The sequence below is a fragment of the Sorex fumeus genome, unplaced genomic scaffold (assembly GCF_029834395.1).
Source record: "Sorex fumeus unplaced genomic scaffold, SorFum_2.1 ptg000006l, whole genome shotgun sequence".
NCBI classification, from domain to species: Eukaryota; Metazoa; Chordata; class Mammalia; order Eulipotyphla; family Soricidae; genus Sorex; species Sorex fumeus.
This window is the reverse complement of record NW_026606063.1, coordinates 26,423,693-26,442,791: the sequence shown is the minus strand read 5'-3', so window position 1 is coordinate 26,442,791 and position 19,099 is coordinate 26,423,693. Positions and strand designations below refer to the sequence as shown.

Genomic DNA, 19,099 nt, shown 5'->3' with positions numbered 1-19,099 from the left:
GATTCCACGGGAAGTTAAAAGACCACGTGGCTGCCCACCTACAATGGTCAGACTTCTTTGTCAAGACCCTGACTGATTGGTTTGAGGCTTTTTGTGTTCCTAGAACGAGCAAATGCCATTGTGCTACACTAGCACGCGACAGGGACAAATGGAGATGTTACTGGCACCTGCTTGAGCAAATCAATGAATAACGAGATGTCAAGTGATCAAGTGATGTCCTCTTTTAAGTGTTAGTATCTCCACCCATTAGCCATTTCCATTTCCATTATCTATCTGACTGGTTACCCCTCATGTGGGAGAGATTTGAAATGAGCAATTGTGGGGGTGAAGAGACAGTACAGGAGTGAAGGTGCTTGTCTAGGTTCAATGTCTGATACCACATATGGTCCCCCAGCACCACCAGGAGTGATCCCTGAGCACAAAGCCCAGAGTAAATTCTGAGCACCACCAGGTGTGGCCCCGAAACACACAAAAAATTAGAAATAAATAAAGTAAAATGATCACTGTCAATAATGTTATTGCCTGGTGTCCTCCGACCCTCTTCTCCACTTCCACATAACAGCCCCGTTGCATCCTGTAGTGCTCTGCTCAAATCCCAAGTCTCAGAGGTCTTCTCTGACCCTTGATCTAATGAAGGGCATTCCCAGGTCCCAGAGAAGAATCTGTGATTTCTCCCTCACAGACCCTTGCCTTCCCCCCTTTGGAGCAACTGTGTTGGTTTCTGCGTCTGTTGGAACAAGTTTTTCACAGAACATGAGGCTTTCCTGCATGTGGGTTCACTCCCCGGATTAAGGATGTCAGATGCCCCCCATGGGTCACATTGGGCGACAGTCAGGACTCACAGGGCAGTGCTCTCTATCAGGAGCTGGAGACCAAATCTGTTTCCTCAGGCATTCCAGCCTCTCCGGCTGTACGCACTTCTGACCTGCTGGCCTCTCCCTCCACCTGCAAAGCCAGAGACCTCAGGCTGAGGCCAGTTCTTGCCACATCTCTGGTCACTTCTTGCCTCTCTCTCCCACCTTCAGGGACACTCAGGGATGACAAAGTCTATCCAGGGGAGGCAGGACTACCCGCACCCAGGTTATTAAGGGCAGCTGACCCTTATTCCATCTGCAAATGCATTTTCCCTTTGCCGTGTTGTCCTGTTCTGAGGGCTGGGACAAAGGTGCCTTTGGGGCCTCAATGTCCTTTCTGCTGTGGAAACGGTCAACACAAGTATGGTCCTATTTGTGTGGTTTTGAAGGCAGGTCTGTGTCTGTCGGCATCTGCCAAGCATCAGTGCTGATCCCATGGGTGCTTGGTGGATCTGTGCTGAGAACTGAACAACCCACATGACAGGTATTGTCACTCCTGCCTCTTTTTTACAGAAGACTTTTTTGGAGAGAGAGAAAAACCCCAACCAAGGTGAAAGAATCTGAGTGTGGAAGAGTCAAGAGAGCCAGTCCTCAAAAGAACTTCCAGCAAATGCTCCTCTTTTCAGTGAATGTATTTCCAGTGAAATTCCAGTGAATGTTCACCAGTCAAGCTCTATGATGACTGTTTTATCCTATTTAACCATAGCTCACTGCTATTCGCCTAGCCATGATCATTTAAATGTTGTTGATATTGCCAAATTGTCTTCTGGTATGTTGAAACAACTGTAATTACAAGTCAAATGTGATTACAACAAATTCTTTTCCAAAGGTCAAAGGGACGAATTTCTAAGTATGAGGATTCCTAACCCTGTTTCCAGGAGGATAGATATTGAAGGAGTGAAATATCTATCTTGAAATAATTTTTTTAGTACCAATAAGTTTTTATTTATTCATTGCATGTATTTATGTATTCATTGTATTCATTGTATTTTCTTATTATGACATCTTATCTCATTCCTACTTTGGACAAACTGGCAGGTTACCGAATGTAGCCTGCCCACACTGCAGAGTCTGGCAAACTCCCCGTGGAGTACCCAATATGCCAAATACCAGTAACAATGATGGGTCTCATTCTCCTAAAGAGCCTTGAATATAATCTCAGGGCTAGGATGAAGGAGACATTACTGGGGCCTGCTCGAGGTAATCAACAAATAACAGGATGATTTATGATTGTGATTTGTGATTGAATTTTCCCAGGGTACAGAAAGGGAATTGGGAAAAGGATCAGCATGTATGTAGCAAAATGATTGCAAAAGGGAAAGGAAGTAACCCATACAGCAAAATCAACCATCAAATAAACATTTCCCCAGGATGGGGTCACCAAAGCCCATGGGCTCCAGTCTCAGCCCATGGGATGAGGGAAGGGGATCAGGTACATGCTTCCCTTCTCTTCTGACTTCCCTCCCCATAAATTCAAGATTTCACAAAAAGCTTTGGTTTCTAGCAGCAAACATAGAGTTACATTCGTCCATCTCCTATTAAACAATCTTGTGGCCACTTTGACCTAAGTTTCTTGCACCTGCACAAAAGTTCCTGAGTGACTTGGATATACATTCATCTTCCCTTTTTTTTTGGTTTCCTGATCCCACTTTACAATGGAAGACCCCCTCATTTCTTTTTTACCCTAAGATTCAAAACTAAAGTAATACAGCAGCACATGTTTGGCATAAAAGATAGCAAGTGATAGTCCTGTCTTCAAAGGCTGGGTGCAAGGAATAGAGTGTTCTGAACTTCTAAAGGACTTTTGTAAAAATCACTTTCTTTAAGACTTGTGGAGATACACCACAAACTTGCAAGGTTGTGTGGATTGGTGGGGGGTGGGTTGGGGGGGATTTAGGAGAAGCGTGGGGAGATGGGGGAATCAAGGAGATGGTAAGAAAATTCAGGAGATGGTAGAAGTTTGAGGGACAGAAGACCTGATTCAAAATAGGAAATAGGGGCAGGGGAACACAAGAGAAAGGGTGGCTCAAGACCCCCATTTCAAGAAGGGTCCCCAAGCTTGCTTCAGATCCTTTTACCTGGTGCAGAATCTTGTGTCAAAGACGCTTTGGCTATTTTTCTTATACAAAAGTTTTGTAAACAATAAAACCCCAAAATAACATACAGAAGACCAACACATTATATATACACAAACTACACCACCTAGAAATCACCAAATTAGCTACTCATAAGTTCTACAAAGCCCAGACAAATACAATAACTAGAAAAGTCTGCAAGTTGGGGGAGACAAGAACCCAGGATCAGACACAAATTACCCAAATGTGGTCTATTGCATTTTCCCCGTTTCAACACAGTGAGGTAGAGGTTTGCAGGGATCACAGCATGTAAACGCACGCCCCCCCCCCCTTTTCTCCTTTGGCTACCATGACATGAATCACTGATACTGCAGGGCAGAACACCGGCTCTGGGCCCCAAAAAGGAGACATCAGGAAGCCAAAGAGTTAAAGGTTCTGGATTTGGTCCCAGTTTCATATCCATACCTGGGCATCTCAAAGTGGATACAGAGATATCCTCTGAAAACTATCCTTATGAACTCAAATTATTTTTTGTTTTTTTTTTTTGTTTTTTTGTTTTTGTTTTTTTTTGGCAAGCACACACTCTCTCTGCTGTGCATGGTAGGCCTAGCCCAATCCAGTGAAAGAGGGATCTGGGATGTCAAAAGTCCTGTGCCCTGGGGTTAGAGGTCTATAACAGGACTCCTCCATCTCACACACAGACCTCACCTGATCTTGGCATCCTCTTGGTGCCTTTAGCCTGGCCCGGCTTTCCTATACCCTCTCTGCACCATCTTTCCTGTTCAGCCCAGATTCCAATCTTGGGGAGGAAATCAAATCACAGGGCACCCAGGGAAAACCTAGCCCCACCATGAAAACATTGAAGGTGGAGGGGTTTCAAGACGACATAACAGCAGAAAAGTCAGCTCACAATTGGCCAAAAAAAATGAGGTAGGTCAATCCACTTCAAATAGTTTTTTCCCCTGCTGATCAAACAACAAAAAGTATTCCTGCTGTGCAGACCCGGAATTGCTGCTGACTTATCCCTGAGATTGCTCATGTACCTGAGAACACAGTGCAAGGATGAGGGCCTTAGATGAAAATACACAAAAATACAAAACCAGAATATTTATATTGAGAAAAAAAATAAAATGCACAAGATACATCATTCGCACATAGCTAGTGCAGTTGGCATCCTGGAGAAGGTGGGACCACGGTGCAGCAATTCAAGGCAGCAAATAAATAAAATCATATTGGCCCAGAATGGGGAGGGAGCTTAGGAGCAGATAGATCAGGGCTGTTTCAATACCTCTTTGGCCTTTCATCACAATGCATGTCTTGGGACAGCTCCCAAAACTCTAATCCAAGAGTGATGGTAGACAAGATGTAGAAAAAGCCTGTCTTAGCCCTGAGATTCCCTCCCATGGAATGCAGAAGCTTGTGGGTTGGGCCCATTAATCTGGTCTCTAGTCTGATCAATCTTTCCACTCTGGCATGGAAAATAGTTACATAACCTTCTTTAAAAGGAAAACCACTTCCGTGTCCAGAACATTTCAAAAGCAAGAGATCCTGGGCATAGAGACTCAGATAAAGAAAGCATGCAGAAGGGATCAGTCCCCAAAGCTCTCAGGTGCATTTAGACAGCATAATTGGAGTTCCTTTGCCTCACTCCTTACCCCTGCCAAGAGGGAAGAGAGGGTGAAGCTCTGGACCCCGGCCTGAGATACATACATACATGGCAGTGCCAGTTGCCCCCTTCCCACCTTGTCCCCACTTTCTCCTCTCTGCCGATTGATGCCTGCTCCTAGAAACTTGCTGATCGCAAAAGGTTAACCCCCACCCACTGGCTCAATTCTGGGCCTCAGACAGCAGGGCAGGGGAATGGATCTCCTCTTCTTCCTCCCGGAAGTAGGTAGGCTTCCCCTGGGAGCTGGGGGCTTGCTGGGCCTTCAGTGGACAGGAGGCCACCATATGGTTGATGCTCTGGCAGAAGTGGCACTTCTTGGGCTGGGGTGGCAGCTTGCTTTCTTTGGCATGATGGTCTAGACCGCCACAGTTGTAGCACCTGTCTTCCTTAGATCTCGGCTTCTGCGTGTTCTTCCCTTTGGGCCGCCTTTCACTTCCAATACAGAACACCCCACCAGAACCAGTAATAGATTCCAGGCCCTTGTCGGACTTCTTAAAGGTGAACTCCACTGCCTCCCCCTCCTTCAGTCTCCAAAAACCCTCTATGTGCAGTTTACTCTGATGCACAAAGATGTCCACCGGCTCCGGCGCGGGTGGTCATGGACAGGAAGCCGAACCCCATGTGCACATTGAACCACTTACAGATGCCGGCCCCGTGCAGCAGCTGTGGCTCCTCGGCCGCCCGGGCAGCGTCGTCCTGCACCTCCTTGGGCACCTTGGCACAGCCACCTGCAAACTGCTGGTTTGACACAGAGCCCATGGTTGTTGGCTGAGTCCGCAGCCCCAGGCCCCAGGTTGGGCGGCTGCTGGCCCCCAGAGAAGTCCGGAGGCAAAGGGTGAAATAATTTTTATTTGGCAAAAGTTTCAAACTCACAGAGAAGTCAAAAGAACACAGATAATACAGATTGTGCAAATATTTTTTCTCAAAGTTATTGCTGCTATTTTCTTCCATTTATGTATAATTTTTTGTATGTGTGGTTATTCTCGCACATAACCACACATAATCATGTTCAATCAATTCAACATCAATACAATACTTAATTTAATTTACCAGGGTGTTTAATTGATCTCATAAAATTCTCTATTATTAGTATTTGTTATTTATTTATTTATCTATTTTTGTATTTTGGGTCACACAGACAATGCACAGGGGTCACTCCTGGCTCTGCACTCAGGAATTATCCCTGGCGGTGCTCAGGGGATCACATGGGATGCTGGGAATCAAACCCGGGTTGGCTGCATGCAAGGCAAACGCCCTACCCGCTGTGCTATCTCTCCAGCCCTCAGTATTTGTTATTTAGACCATATCTGGCAGTGCTCAGGGCTTACTCCGGACTCTGTGCTTAGGCTTCATGCCTAGTAGACATTAGAGAATCAACCGTATTAGGGTCATGAGCATGCAAGACAAGTGTGTACCTGCTGCACTATCTCCCTGGCCCCTAGTAATAATTTTCCATATTTATTTTTATTTTTAGTGTGGACACCCGATCAGGCTGGAGCGATAGCATAGCAGGTAGGACGTTTGCTTTGCGTGCAGCCAACCCAGGTTCGATTCCTCCATTCCTCTCGAAGACCCCGGCAAGCTACTGAGAGTATCCCGCCCGCACAACAGAGCCTGGCAAGCTCCTCGTGGCATATTTGATATGCCAAAAACAATAACAACAAGTCTCACAATGGAAATGTTACTGGTGCCCGCTCAAGTAAATCGATGAACAATGGGAGGACAGTGCTACAGTCAACAGTGCTATTTTTATTTAAAATTTTGATTAATTAAAACAAAAAATTAAATATTATTTTTTGCAGTGCCAAGGCTTAAATCCAGGTCTCATGAACTTTTATCACTGAGCCACATTCCTGGTCCTGAAAGTTTTTTTAAATTTTATTTTATTCTTCATTTCATTAATCCATACATATATTTATTATACAATGGTTTTACAGCATCTTCATATGACAAGCTTAGTGGAAGAACTTGGGGATGAGACTTTGAGAAAGACACAATCTTTGTTCAAAGCTACTCATTATCCAGTAGGATCGGACCTCCACTACCTCTACTACCCAGTCGCTGCCACGCTCCAGTACGCTTTCCAGACATCATAAGACACTTAATACCCTTCCTCCAGGATTGCTGCACCATATTTGATAGGATTCAAATATGGTTTGAACCATGGGAACACCTACAAGGGCGATTAGAGGCCGCCCCAAAAGCCTCTATCCCTCTCGGAGAGCCTGGCAAGCAACTGAGAGTATTCCGCCCACACGACAGAGCCTGGCAAGCTATCCATTGTGTATTTGATATGCCAAAACCAGTAATTACAGTGGGTCTCATTCCCCTGACCTTGAAGGGGTCACCAATACAGCAGCGTTGATAAGGATGAGGAAGGAGAGGCTGATAAAATCTCAAGGCCAAACTAGGCTGCCAAAATGAAGAAAGACAAAAATGATTGTACTTTCAATGCACGTATGCTGGCATTGGATGCATCCAACGAGGACCTGATGGTACAAGCATGAAAGATCAAGTACGACATCATTTGTCTGACCAAGTCAAGAAGGCATCAATCACATCACACCGTTTTCGACACTGGAGAAGAACTGTTCCTCGGAACATGCGACAAAAGAAGCTTCGGTGGTGTTGGTGTCCTTGTCAACATGAACTTGGCCATGAGCATTGATTCATTCGAATGCCTAACAACGCGAATCGAATGATTACACTTGAATAGATGTAGCTCACTGCCAGCACTTTCTATCTTCATTGTCTATGCATCAACATCCAATTATGATGAAGGAGAAATTGAGAAGTTCTACGTGCAGCTGGAGAAGTTCTATAAAGAAGACCACACCTTCTACAAGATCATCGGTGATTTTAATGCCAAGATAGGACCGAGAAGATCAGTTGAAGAACTCCACATCAGGACCCATGACTTAGAATGGAACAAACAGGCTGGAAGACTGAGTTCATCATGTCGACTAAGACCACCCATGGTAACTCACAGTTCCAGAAGGCCGAATCTAAATGTTGGACTTGGGAGTCTCCCGGTGGACGGTTCCACAATGAAATTGACCACATCATATTCAATCGATGGTTTTGCCTGACCGATGTCGCTGTTCCCAAAATTCCAAACAGGATTGGACCACCGTCTCCTTCATGCAAAATTCTACTTCACAGAGCAGGGAGAAAGGGCTGCAAAGTTTAAGAAGAGAACTCCCAGAATGACCACGAACTGGGAGCTCCTTGGCACTATTACTGCAACATGGTAAGATGCCGTCGTTGACAACATTGACAGGAATACGATCAACTGGTTCAGCAACTCCATGATTGTGCGAGGAATGCCGAGAGAGATAGCCACAAAAAAAATGCTTGTCTTCGAAAACTCTTGAGCTTATTTGCCAACGTGGTTTGGCGCATGCCTCAGGTAACCTCAAGCGAATGTCCAAGCTCACAAAGCAGTGCAGAGATGCAATAAAGGAAGACCCCAAAGAGAGAAGAGCAGAAGTGCTGGTAGATGTGGCAGAAGCCGGGGAAAGCATTTGTAACACCCGCCTGTCCTTCGCCAACTACAAGACCAAGACGACTGGCCTCCAACATCCTGATGGATCTATCACATCTTCCAAAAGGGCAAGGTAGAAGATTGTCCATGACTTCTACTCAGATGTCTTTGATAGCCACATCCACCTGCCCACATACCAAATTCCACAGGATGGATATATCATTCACAACGTTCTCCCTTCCAAAATCCGACATGCCATTTTGTCAGTAAAGAAACAAAGAGCACCTGGCCCAGACAGGGTCAGACCTGAACACCTGAAGAACCTGCCATCAGTACTCATCAATACACTGGCTCAGCTCTTCACACGCTACCTGTCTGAATGCAAAGTTCCATCTCAATGGAAAACCAGCAGGACTGTACAAGAAGGGAGACATCCATGACATTGGCAACTATCGCCCGATCTGCCTATTGTCTGTCATCTACAAGCTGTTCACGCGAGTCATCCTGAATAGGATTGGCAGAACACTAGATGAAGGACAACCATGCAAGCAAGCCCAGTTCAGCAAAGGATTCAGCACGATCAACCATATCCACACGATAACCAAGTTCATTGAGGTTTCTTGGGAGTTCAAGATGCCGCTCTGTCTAACATTCATTGATTTAAAGAAGGCCTTTGATTCTGTTGAGACAGAAGCGGTCACTGAAGCCCTATCCAATCAGGGTATTCATAGTCAATACACCAGGATCCTCCGTGAGCTGTATTATGGATTCACTACCAGGATCTCACCATTCTACAAAGAAGTGATCATCCATGTCAAGAGAGGGGTTCGGCAGGGTGATATTATTTCACCGAAACTCTTCAGTGTCACACTCGAGAATGTCATGTGACAACTGGAATGAGAAGGAATGGAAGTGAAGATAGACAGTCAGCAACTACATCACCTCTGCTTTGCTGATGACATCGTTCTAATAACACCAAACATTAGCCAAGCGGCACAAATGCTGGCCAACTTCGACCATGAGTGTGGAAAAGTCGCACTCCAACTGAATCTCACGAAAACAATGTTTATGAGAAACAGTCTCGTTCTTGACGTTCCATTCGCTCTCAATGGAACGACCATCTCTGAATGCAACAGTTATGCGTACCTAGGTCGAGAAGTCAACATGACCTGTGACCTGGCATCTGAGTTGCACAGGAGCAAGAGAGCAGCTTGGAACACCTTCAAGAGCATCGAAGAAATAGCTAAGAGGAAGAAGAACCTCCGGCTCCAGGTACATCTCTTTGATTCCACTGTTCTTCCTGCATTAACATACACCTCAGAGACCTGGGCCCTACGCAAACAGGATGAGAACGCTATTCGGGTCTCCCAAAGAGGAATTGAAAGAGCTATGCTTGGAATATCACGTTTCACTCAAATGAGAGAGAGAATCTGGAGTTCTGACCTCCATCGATGGTCAAGAATCAGGGATGCTGTCTTGTTTGCCAAGGCGTCAAAAATCAGATGGGCTGGACACGTAATGAGATTTGGAGACAGCCACTGGACTAGAGCTGTTACTGACTGGATTCCACGGGATGCCAAAAGACTGTGTGGCCTCCCACCTATAAGATTTTCAGACTTCTTCTTCAAGACCCTGAGTGATCGGTTTGTGGCTGTTCGTGTTCCTAGAACGAACAGACGCCATTGAGCGACACAAGCACGCAACAGGGAAGAATGAAGACATTACTGCTGCCCGCTCGAGCAAACTGATGATTAACAGGAAGTAAAGTGATCAAGTGATCAAGTGATCCAGAAGGAAAGAGAAGTTTGCACCTTATGTGACTAGTTCTCTAACAGACATATATGTATATGGAGTATGTGGGTAACAATGGACCGGACTGAGAAGTTAACTCAGCCTGAAAGGGGCAGAGAAATCCATGCTATTTTCAGGAGCATTGGCATCTGAGTCAGTGTCATCTTGATGTCCTTTTGTGCAGGGAAGGAGCTTTTCAAACACACATGGAGATAAGCATTTATCTGTGTGGAACAATGACATGTTCAAGATGTGGACAATTAGGTGAGTAGTGATGGCAGTCAATGAGGCGAGACAATAAAAGGAAAAGCTATTCCATACAATAAAGTTCTTTATTCAAAAAGCATATTTAAAGCTTCTAGGATTCAGTCTAGAATCAGACATCAAGTTGTGATATCTACACTATTTTTTCATTCTGAAACAGCTTTCTTGTGTGTGTGTGTGTGTGTGTGTGTGTGTTTGTATGTGTGTGTGTTTTCTGGTAGTCATTTTGATTTGGAGGAACACACTTTTTATGGATGCACTTCTCAGCGCTGGGTCTCCTTTTCCTTCACCCTTCTGGTACTTAGTTGTACTTAGTTGTGTGACACCCTTGCTCTCTGCAGATCATCACGGTACCCCTGAGAATATAGAACAATGGCCTGGCAAAATCTGAGTCTAGTGACTGGGAAGGTCCATACTCTCTGGTCTTACTTGCTTACACGCTACTGCTTTAAAGCATTGTTTTTTTTTTTTATGGGGGGGAGGGCAGAGGGAGAAAGCCCCGCCCCTTGGTGCTCTGGGGCCACTCCCAAACCCCTACTCCAGTATTTCTCTGGGGGCCCATAAGGATCGAACCTGAACCTCCTAGATGCAAAACATGCACTCCCACCTGTTGAGTTTCTCTATAGCCCAAACCAACATATTTTTAAATAATCTATGACCAAAAAGGGGCTTCATATCTTCTTGGCACAGACCCTCCATGGACCATTGTGGTTTCCCAGGGAGCCCCTTCAGCTGTTTCATTCCCATGAGAATGGCAGGCGGTAGAGTTCTATTTTCAGTTAAGGGCAGTTGGGTGAAGCTCTTTTCCACAACTGTAGTAAAACATAACCCAACATCGAAGCCGTGTCTTGGCCATTCTAAGTGTCCAGCCTCACGGCATGAAGGACAACCTGACCGCCGACCCTTCCTCTCCAGAACTGTGCCTCCATAACCATGAAACTAGAACTCTCCATTTCTCCTTTCATTCACAGCATCACAGTCATCCAGGTCACCCCCAGTTTACCCACCTGGTTCCTTGTCTCTCTGTTGCCCTGTGAGAAGTCAGTGTTGGGGTGGGGTGGGGTGGGGGCATCAGTTTCAGCCAACCCATTTCATTCCTCATCCTGAAAGCTTGTGTCCCTTCAAGGGACAATCACAGACAGTGAACCAAAGCATGTCCACTGGAGGCAGGACCTCAGCTCAAGCGCTAGAGCACTGGCCCCCTGTGTGTGAGACCCTGCGTTGGACCACGCCACCTCATGCCCCACCTCCAGCCTGCCTGGGATGGGGTCCCTGTGCAAATTTAAGAGAGCCAGCTGGGAAGCCAAAGGGGTGGAGAGAAGAGAGAGTCAGGGAAGACCTGCTCCCTGACTTCTTTGGGTGTCCAGCTGTGTGCTAGGGCGTGGGCCCCCATAAACAGTATCTAAATTGGTGATAACCAAACATCCGGATAGCAGAAGCTTGGTTGGCAGACTCAGTGCGTTTCTAGGACGCCGCAGATCCTTGCCAAGGACAATAATAAGGGATTTTTTTTTTTATTGCTGTTGAGCAAACAAGAGAATTAGTTCCACGTTCTTTATCGGGGAGTCTCTCTTAAGGCAGCATTTCAGGAAGTGAGAACCTCCCCCACTTTCTGCCATCTAATGTCATAGACGTGGCTCAAGGCTGGGCTCCTTGGCATTTGGCTCTTGCTCTGGCCTGGGCAAGGCAGTATTTCCACAGTGCCTAGGCAATGTGCAGTATTTCAGGCAAAGCTGCAACCCAGCTCCAGGGTGGCCACTTGGAACGTGAGGTCCCCTCCATGTGATTCGACGGCGTTATCTTTGCCTGTCTCAGGAGGAAGCCCTGACTTGCTCCCCTGGACAGAGGCAGGCCCCCACCTTTCTGGGGCTCTTCCCACAACTAGTCTCTGGCTAGAGCTTAGATGTGGGGCCAGAAAAGGTTCTTACTCCCTGCATCCCTGGGCCTGGTTGTGGGATAAGATGAGAATAGTCTAGTGTCTTGCGTTGGTTTGTATTATTCTGTCCGGAACTAGACTGGGATGGATAATCTGTGGCAACTCATTTCTCTAGGAGTGATCCTTCATACAATTCATTTCTCTAGCAGAAGAAAGCACCTTGTTCAGCTATTCTAGTGTCTCAGAGGTGATTCCGAGCGAGCATAGCTGGAAGTAGCTTCAGACCCTTCTCCCCACTTTTTTACCCCCCAGTTTCATAAGATGTGGCCTTTTAAAGAAAACTTGGATTTGTTTTAACTGCTGGCAACCAAGCTCACCAGGCTCAAAACAGTTATCCCTTACTCCATCCCAGTGTCACGGTCTTCCTTACTCTTCACTAAGGATACAGCGCAGCTTCCCAATTCTTTGCCATGCCATGAGGTGTCTCTCATCACACTCATTAGCGCTCTTCCAGGCTGTTATTTTTAAAGCTCATGCAATTCCTTTCTTCCTTCCACACACCCTGATGTCAGCATGCCCCATAGATGGCTCACACCTGGATGTCACATCAGACAGACTGTGCTACCAAAGATGTACTATGCCTGTTAAATTAGCTTGCTAAGTAGAAGAGAACCTGCCATCGTGTTGAAAACTAATTTACTTATTGATCATTTCAAAAACAATTTGTACTTATTGAAAGAACGGAGGACTTACTGAATGAAGCTGTCAGATGGCAAGAAACGCGCATTGTAGCTCTGGCCTCATGTGTCGATGTTACTTTTTTATTCACTTACTTCTATTCCCCTCTGTCCCCACCTTCTGTTCACTGTTGGAGTGATAACCAGGAAACACCCAAGCTTGACTGTGGTGCTTGCCTATTTTTACTTGCCTGTTTTTGCTCATGGTGCTTGCTATGAACATGGTGCTCATGCTCTCAGCCATGGGGCTGGCAGGTCTCGGTGCTGACACCTGCTAAATGGGCTCATACTCTTAGTTGAGCTATACAGTGCTCCCTGGGAGGCACTGGTGTGCTCCTGCACCTGCTCCCCGGAGGGTCCGCTTCCTAGCATAGTACTAGTGGTGTGGTGCTTTAGTTGTGGTGCTTGTGGGAGTCACACTCCTTTTTCAGGTGCTCTCACACACCTGGCAGTTGGAAACTGCTTGCAACACCGAGGCACGGCAGACCACAGAACTGCCAGGATCATATTCGCACATGCAGGACACCAGGACTTAGAGCTTGTGCCTATGTTTGTAAGGCAGGAACTCTGAACCCTTGTGCTCTTCCCTGGGTCCTGTCTCTCTTCTTTGAAGTCCAGTTATAGTTTTTTTTTCTTTTTGGGTCATACCAGCAATGCACAGGGATTACTCCTGGCTCTGCACTCAGGAATTACTCCTTCTGGTGCTCAGGGGACCATATGGGATGCTGGGAATCAAACCCGGATCAGCCACATGCAAGGCAAATGTCCAAAACGCTGTGCTATCACTCTAGCCCCGAAATACAGTTCTACAGCAAGAGAAGGTCAAGGCAAAAAAAAAAAGTGAATCTTTTGGGCGGGGTCTAGGGGAGCTAAGAGGCTACTTCTGGTGCTCAGGGGACTATGCCCCACAGGGGATTGAACCAGGACTACCTGATGAAAAGAGTGAGATGAAGGTCTTGAGTTATCCCCTTAGCCAAGAAAATGAAAATTTATTCATCAGACATTATCTTACTGGTAGGGCTGGAGCGATAGCACAGCGGTAGGGCGTTTGCCTTGCACGCAGCCAACATGGCCGACCCGAGTTCGATTCCTCCGCCCCTCTCAGAGAGCCCGGCAAGCTACCGAGAGTATCTCGCCCACACGGCAGAGCCTGGCAAGCTCCCCGTGACGTATTCGATATGCCAGACACAGTGACAACAAAGTCTCCAATGGAGACGTTACTGGGCCCGCTCGAGCAAATCGATGATCAACAGGAGGGCCTTCACTTTACTTTACTTTACTTTTATCTTACTGGTCTGTTTGTGAAATCTCCTCTATCTGGACCTCAGGCCACAAGTAATAGCAAACCCTCTTTCTGACCTCAACTCCCACTAGCCACTTGTGAGGTCTGATACTCAAACTCTAAAACATAGAAAAATGGTGAAGTTGTTCCCATTTGTGTACAACGTCCACCCTAGTTTGGTGTGAGTGAGGATGCTATCACAGTTGGCTGCTTCTTCAGAGCCCTGCGGTGCTGGGGAAACCCTCCGGGGGCGCTCAGCTGAGGAAGAGGATGAGCCAGACAGATTTTCTCCTCTGATTAAGGTGGGTGCTGCAGCCTGCGGCATGTGGTGACATCCTGAAGTGGGAAAGCCAGAGGCCGAAGTGGGAAACTTAGGCAGGACCTCTCAATAACCCATTCTAGAAGCTGGGCAGAGATGAATAGGTCATAAATCACACAGCTATGACAAGAACAGAGCAAGAAGGCCAGCTCAATCAGGTTACTTGAGCAGTAACTGAACAAGGTCATAGAAGTAATGAATGTCTAGATGGAACTGAAAGCAGAGTGTACTAATTGCTGATTGTCTTAATCATTGTATATATTAGCTAACCATGTCAGCACATATGCAAAATAAAATTGAATTTCTTCCGTCAGATCTCTCAGGAGCCACCTGTTTCTCATCTGATTTCTGTACCAACTGGGTTGCCAGCAAGATGGTTCCTCTCACCCAACTAAGAATAACTTTGCCAATCATGGAGCTTTAATAAAAATTTTAAAATGAATAAATTAAAACCAATAGAGAGGGTTGAAAATTCTTTGGAAAGACAACAGATGGTTCCTTTTCAGGAATTTTCTCTAGGAACCAGGCCTCTCCCACACATAGAAAATGGGGTTCATCCCAGACCCCTGTGTCTCTCACTCTCCCTGGCAGGAGGTCCCTGTTCCCATTGCTGTTCTCCACACACCTGCAGGTTCCCTGTGGTTGCACGTGATTTATGTGAGGTGTGGAGGAGAGAGGTGGCAGTCTTGGGAGAGGAGGCTGCTGCTTCCTCTTCACCCTCTGTGGCCATCCTGGATGTGCTGACATGGTTTGAGATGGATAGAGCTTCTTTCAAGCATCTGCACCGTGAACACCTCATGCGCTACCATCTCTATGCAGCAACTGTCAATCTGAGTCTGAGTCCCACTTGATCTACATGACACGAGAACTAGTCCCCATCACTGGGTTTTACCGGAGCCATGAACACAGGCTGGAGTGAGAAATTTCTCTTTGCAAGAAATAGAAAAAATCAGTCTTAGCCCTTGTCCAGTCCATTGCCTACCTTCACAGAGAATAATTTCAGAAAGGAGACAAGTATGAAAGTAAGCTTACATGAGAGATGTGAAGGGAGAGGAAGAGAGTTCTGGTCTCAAGAGAGAACGTGAGTCTCTCCAGAGTAGAGAGAGCCAAGTATACATACATCCCAAGTAGAGCTTCAGGAAAACTCCCCGATGGAGAACAGAGCCAAAGGAAGAGAACACACATCTCAGGCAGGGATTTGGGCTCCCTCCGCATTGGTGGAATGCACATCTTTCTCTTTGACAGGTTAATTTTTAATAGTTTTTCCAATCCGCCCCCAAGTCTACTGCTAGAATGTAGTCAAATGGGAGAACTTAGAACTGTTCATGGGTTCCTTGATATCCTTAACATGGTCCTTGATCCTGTGAGAAGCCTCGTCTCATGCAGCCATAGAATTTTGCATCTTAAAGGTTCCCTGGCTCAGAGAGAAATAGATATAGAAAGATTGCATTCATCTGGGGAACATAAAGTAACAAAATAGGAGACTAACACCCAAGAATGTCTGAGAATAGTACCAGGAATTTTGCTCCATGGCTTGGAGGCCAGCCACACATTCTAGAGGAAAAGGGAGCTCAGATAGAGAAGGGAGCACCAAACAAAGGATGCTGGGAGGATCTTCCCAGGATGGGAGAAGCATGCTGAAAGTAGACCATAGGCCAAACATGATTGCCACTCAATGTATCTTTTGCAAACCACAACACCCAAAAAAAGATAGGGAACAAAAAGGTATGCCCTGCCACAGAGGCAGGGTGGGATGGGGGGTGGAGGGGGGTGGGAGGAATACTTGGATCCGTGGTGGTGGGAAATGGGCACTGGTGGAGGGATGGGTATTTGATCATTGTATAATTGAAATCCAAGCACAAAAATTTGTAAGTCCACAACTGTACCTAATGGTGTCTCACTCAAAAAAAAAAAAAAGGTTCCCTGGCTCCTCAGACGGGTTCTGTGCTTCAAAGGTCTTCATGCCTTTGTTGAGGTCCAGACAGCATCTTTCTTTCCAAATTGCCGTTACCAGGGCCCCTATCTCTCTGCCTACAGCAGCCTCTGCTGGAATCTCCTTTTTCCCAGGTCTCTTCTGGGCTGCCCATTACCGAAATCCTGTCCGGTGGAGGCTGCCCCTAAGAGCCCCTACCACCACCCAATCTTCCCCACTCACCTCTGCAGTCTATGCAATGTCAGCCTTCTCACTCCCTTCCTGCTTCTGCCAGCTCATGCCCACACTGCTCATGTCTGAGAGCACTGGTAACTACTGCCAGAAGCCAAAATTCTAGGCTGCTACCTATAGACCCTGGATTACCAGGATCTACTTATCATCAAGCAGACCCATAGCATTATCAGTAAAGTGTTTCTTCTCAGAATCAAGAAATCCCATCAAATTTGAAATCTAAGTAGCATTTCATCTCTCCCTCCACGGGTTCTGACTGCTTGAGGATTGGCAAGTCCAAACTCCTACAACAGACACCTTCCTCCCCTTCTTTAAGTGGTTCTCATTTATTTCATTCTTTCCCAGAACTTTCCAGAGCATCCCCAACCTTTCTGAGGTTCAGAGACCCTGTTCTGTTCCTCGTCATCCTATTCCCTATCGTTATTGTTTTATGCTGAGACATGTCAAAGCCGAGTTACATGGTTATGATGGATTCATGTTTACTTTCAACAGAATAATCTTTCATATTAACAAAAACATTCTCCAGTTGTGCTAGTCACAAGAGAACTGTAGAAGTTTAAATACCAATAAAGTTCATACCAAGGGCTAGATCTGGTACTAAGACATGCATCCACCCACATATTAAAAAAATATTGTGTTCTTTCTACTCTACCAGTATGTACTTCTGATCAAATGTTGAGATTCCAAGGGATATGGTGCTGCCAGAAGGTCAATCTGTACCTGTGAGGCGATTGCATCAGCAGCCTGATGGCACCGTCAGACTTTCAGATACCCCAAAATTCTTGCTGTGCCCTTGGCCAGACCCCAAAAACTTGGGGCCAAGTTTACCAAGAAAGTAAACAGCCAAAAGTTAGGTATGTGGGAAACACACCCACAAACCATCTCGGGCTCAGCTATATACTTGGAGGCATGGCCTCTCTGGTTCCTAATCGAACTGCTTAACGGCCATGATCCCAGAGACTCAGAAATGAATCTCAGAACCCAAAGGCTTTTGGCAGAAATGTGTCCTGTTTCTGAAGTAGGTTACTGGGGCTGGGCCACTCCAGGTGGGAATAGGTTTTGTGCCTTGGCCTGTTTCCCTTGGCGGCCCGGTGAGCGTCATCCTCCAGAGGCCACTGGACAGTCAGGTTTGGGCCTGCAGTAACAAGATACATGGGTACTCACAAGATGGGGATAGAACCGGCCCTTTCCTCCCCATCCCAGTGAGACCTGGAGTCGCCACCTACAAATGACCTCTCTGGCTCCTGATCAAGCTGATTAATGGCCATGATCCCAGGGACTCAGAAACAAATCTCGAAACCCAGCGGCTTTTAACAGAAATGCATCTGGACTGCATACACGGCCATGGCTCCAGAGGCAAAAGGACTTAATCCACAGCCCGGCAGCTTGTAGCAGAAAAGTGAATGGACCATGCATTAAACTATTGCACCATGCCTCCCTGGGAGGAAAAGGGTGTTGATCCCATCCGCCTTTTTACTCCCTGGCAGCAAGGTGGCTGCTGCCTCAGAGCTTATAGGAAAGTCAGGTATGATCTGGCAGTGAAGGGGCAACTGCAGTCTCATGGGAAGGGGTGCGGTACCGGCTCATTCTTCATGCCTTACCAAGGTCCCGAGTTGCCCCCCAACAAGCGGCTCTTCGGTACAGCCATAACACCAGATGCACAGAAACCAATCTCGTAATTATCTGGCTCTTTGCAGAAATCCAAAATCATTATATGATTCTCATAACCAGCTATAGAAAACAAAGTATTTCACAATGCCTTTTCAGCAATACTGATTCTTGGGGGAGGGGGGGAATTCTAAACAATAATGGTGCATCTTTTGTCTAAATAATGAATGCAATCAATGTAGAGAAGAGTTAAGTGGAAATTATCTGCCTCACAGGCATTGGGAGGGTTGGGAGGGGGGTATATTGGGGTTCTTGGTGGGGAAAAATGAGTACTGCTGAAGGAGAGGTGTTTGATCATTGTATGACTGAGACTTAAACCGGAAAGCTTACTAACTTCTCCCACAGTGATTCAATAAATAAATATAAGACTAAAAATTTATAATTTATAAAATCCAGCTCCCAGGCGAGACCAGTGCAGTCTCCTGCCCCTGCGTCTGGCTGTTCCTCGCCGGGGCCCCTTGGAGGGGAGCGGATTGAGCTTTCCTCCCCGCCCCGACCAGGGCTCCGGCAGCCGAAGACCTCCAGGACCAGCCACCGCCATGCTGAGACCACTCTCCGCACACATGAAGGTACTGGCAGAGGGACAAATCCATGCGGGTTCCGGGGCCGAGATCTCCAAGCCTACTCGGATTGGAGTCGAGCATCCTCCACCCAGATCCTCCAAATTCCAGTAGGCGGGGGTCACACCCACCACCTGGCCCCCTGGCGCCGTGTAATCCCATCAATGGCCAAGACTCAGAGACTATAAAATCCAGCGACATCTTATCAGGACATCTTTTTATGACATCTTACTATCTCATTCCTACTTTGGACAAACTTGCAGGCTATCGAATGTAGCCTGCCCACAGGGCAGAGTCTGGCAAACTCCCCGTGGCGTACCAAATATGCCAAATACCAGTAACAATGATGGGTCTCATTC

General features: G+C 46.6%; 1 pseudogene; it reads right to left on the bottom strand.

The window, feature by feature from the left end:
* Nucleotides 1-4,756: 4,756 nt before the first annotated feature.
* LOC130031984 (protein lin-28 homolog A-like) lies at nt 4,757-5,354 on the bottom strand (annotated as a pseudogene).
* Between the last annotated feature and the right edge of the window lie 13,745 nt (nt 5,355-19,099).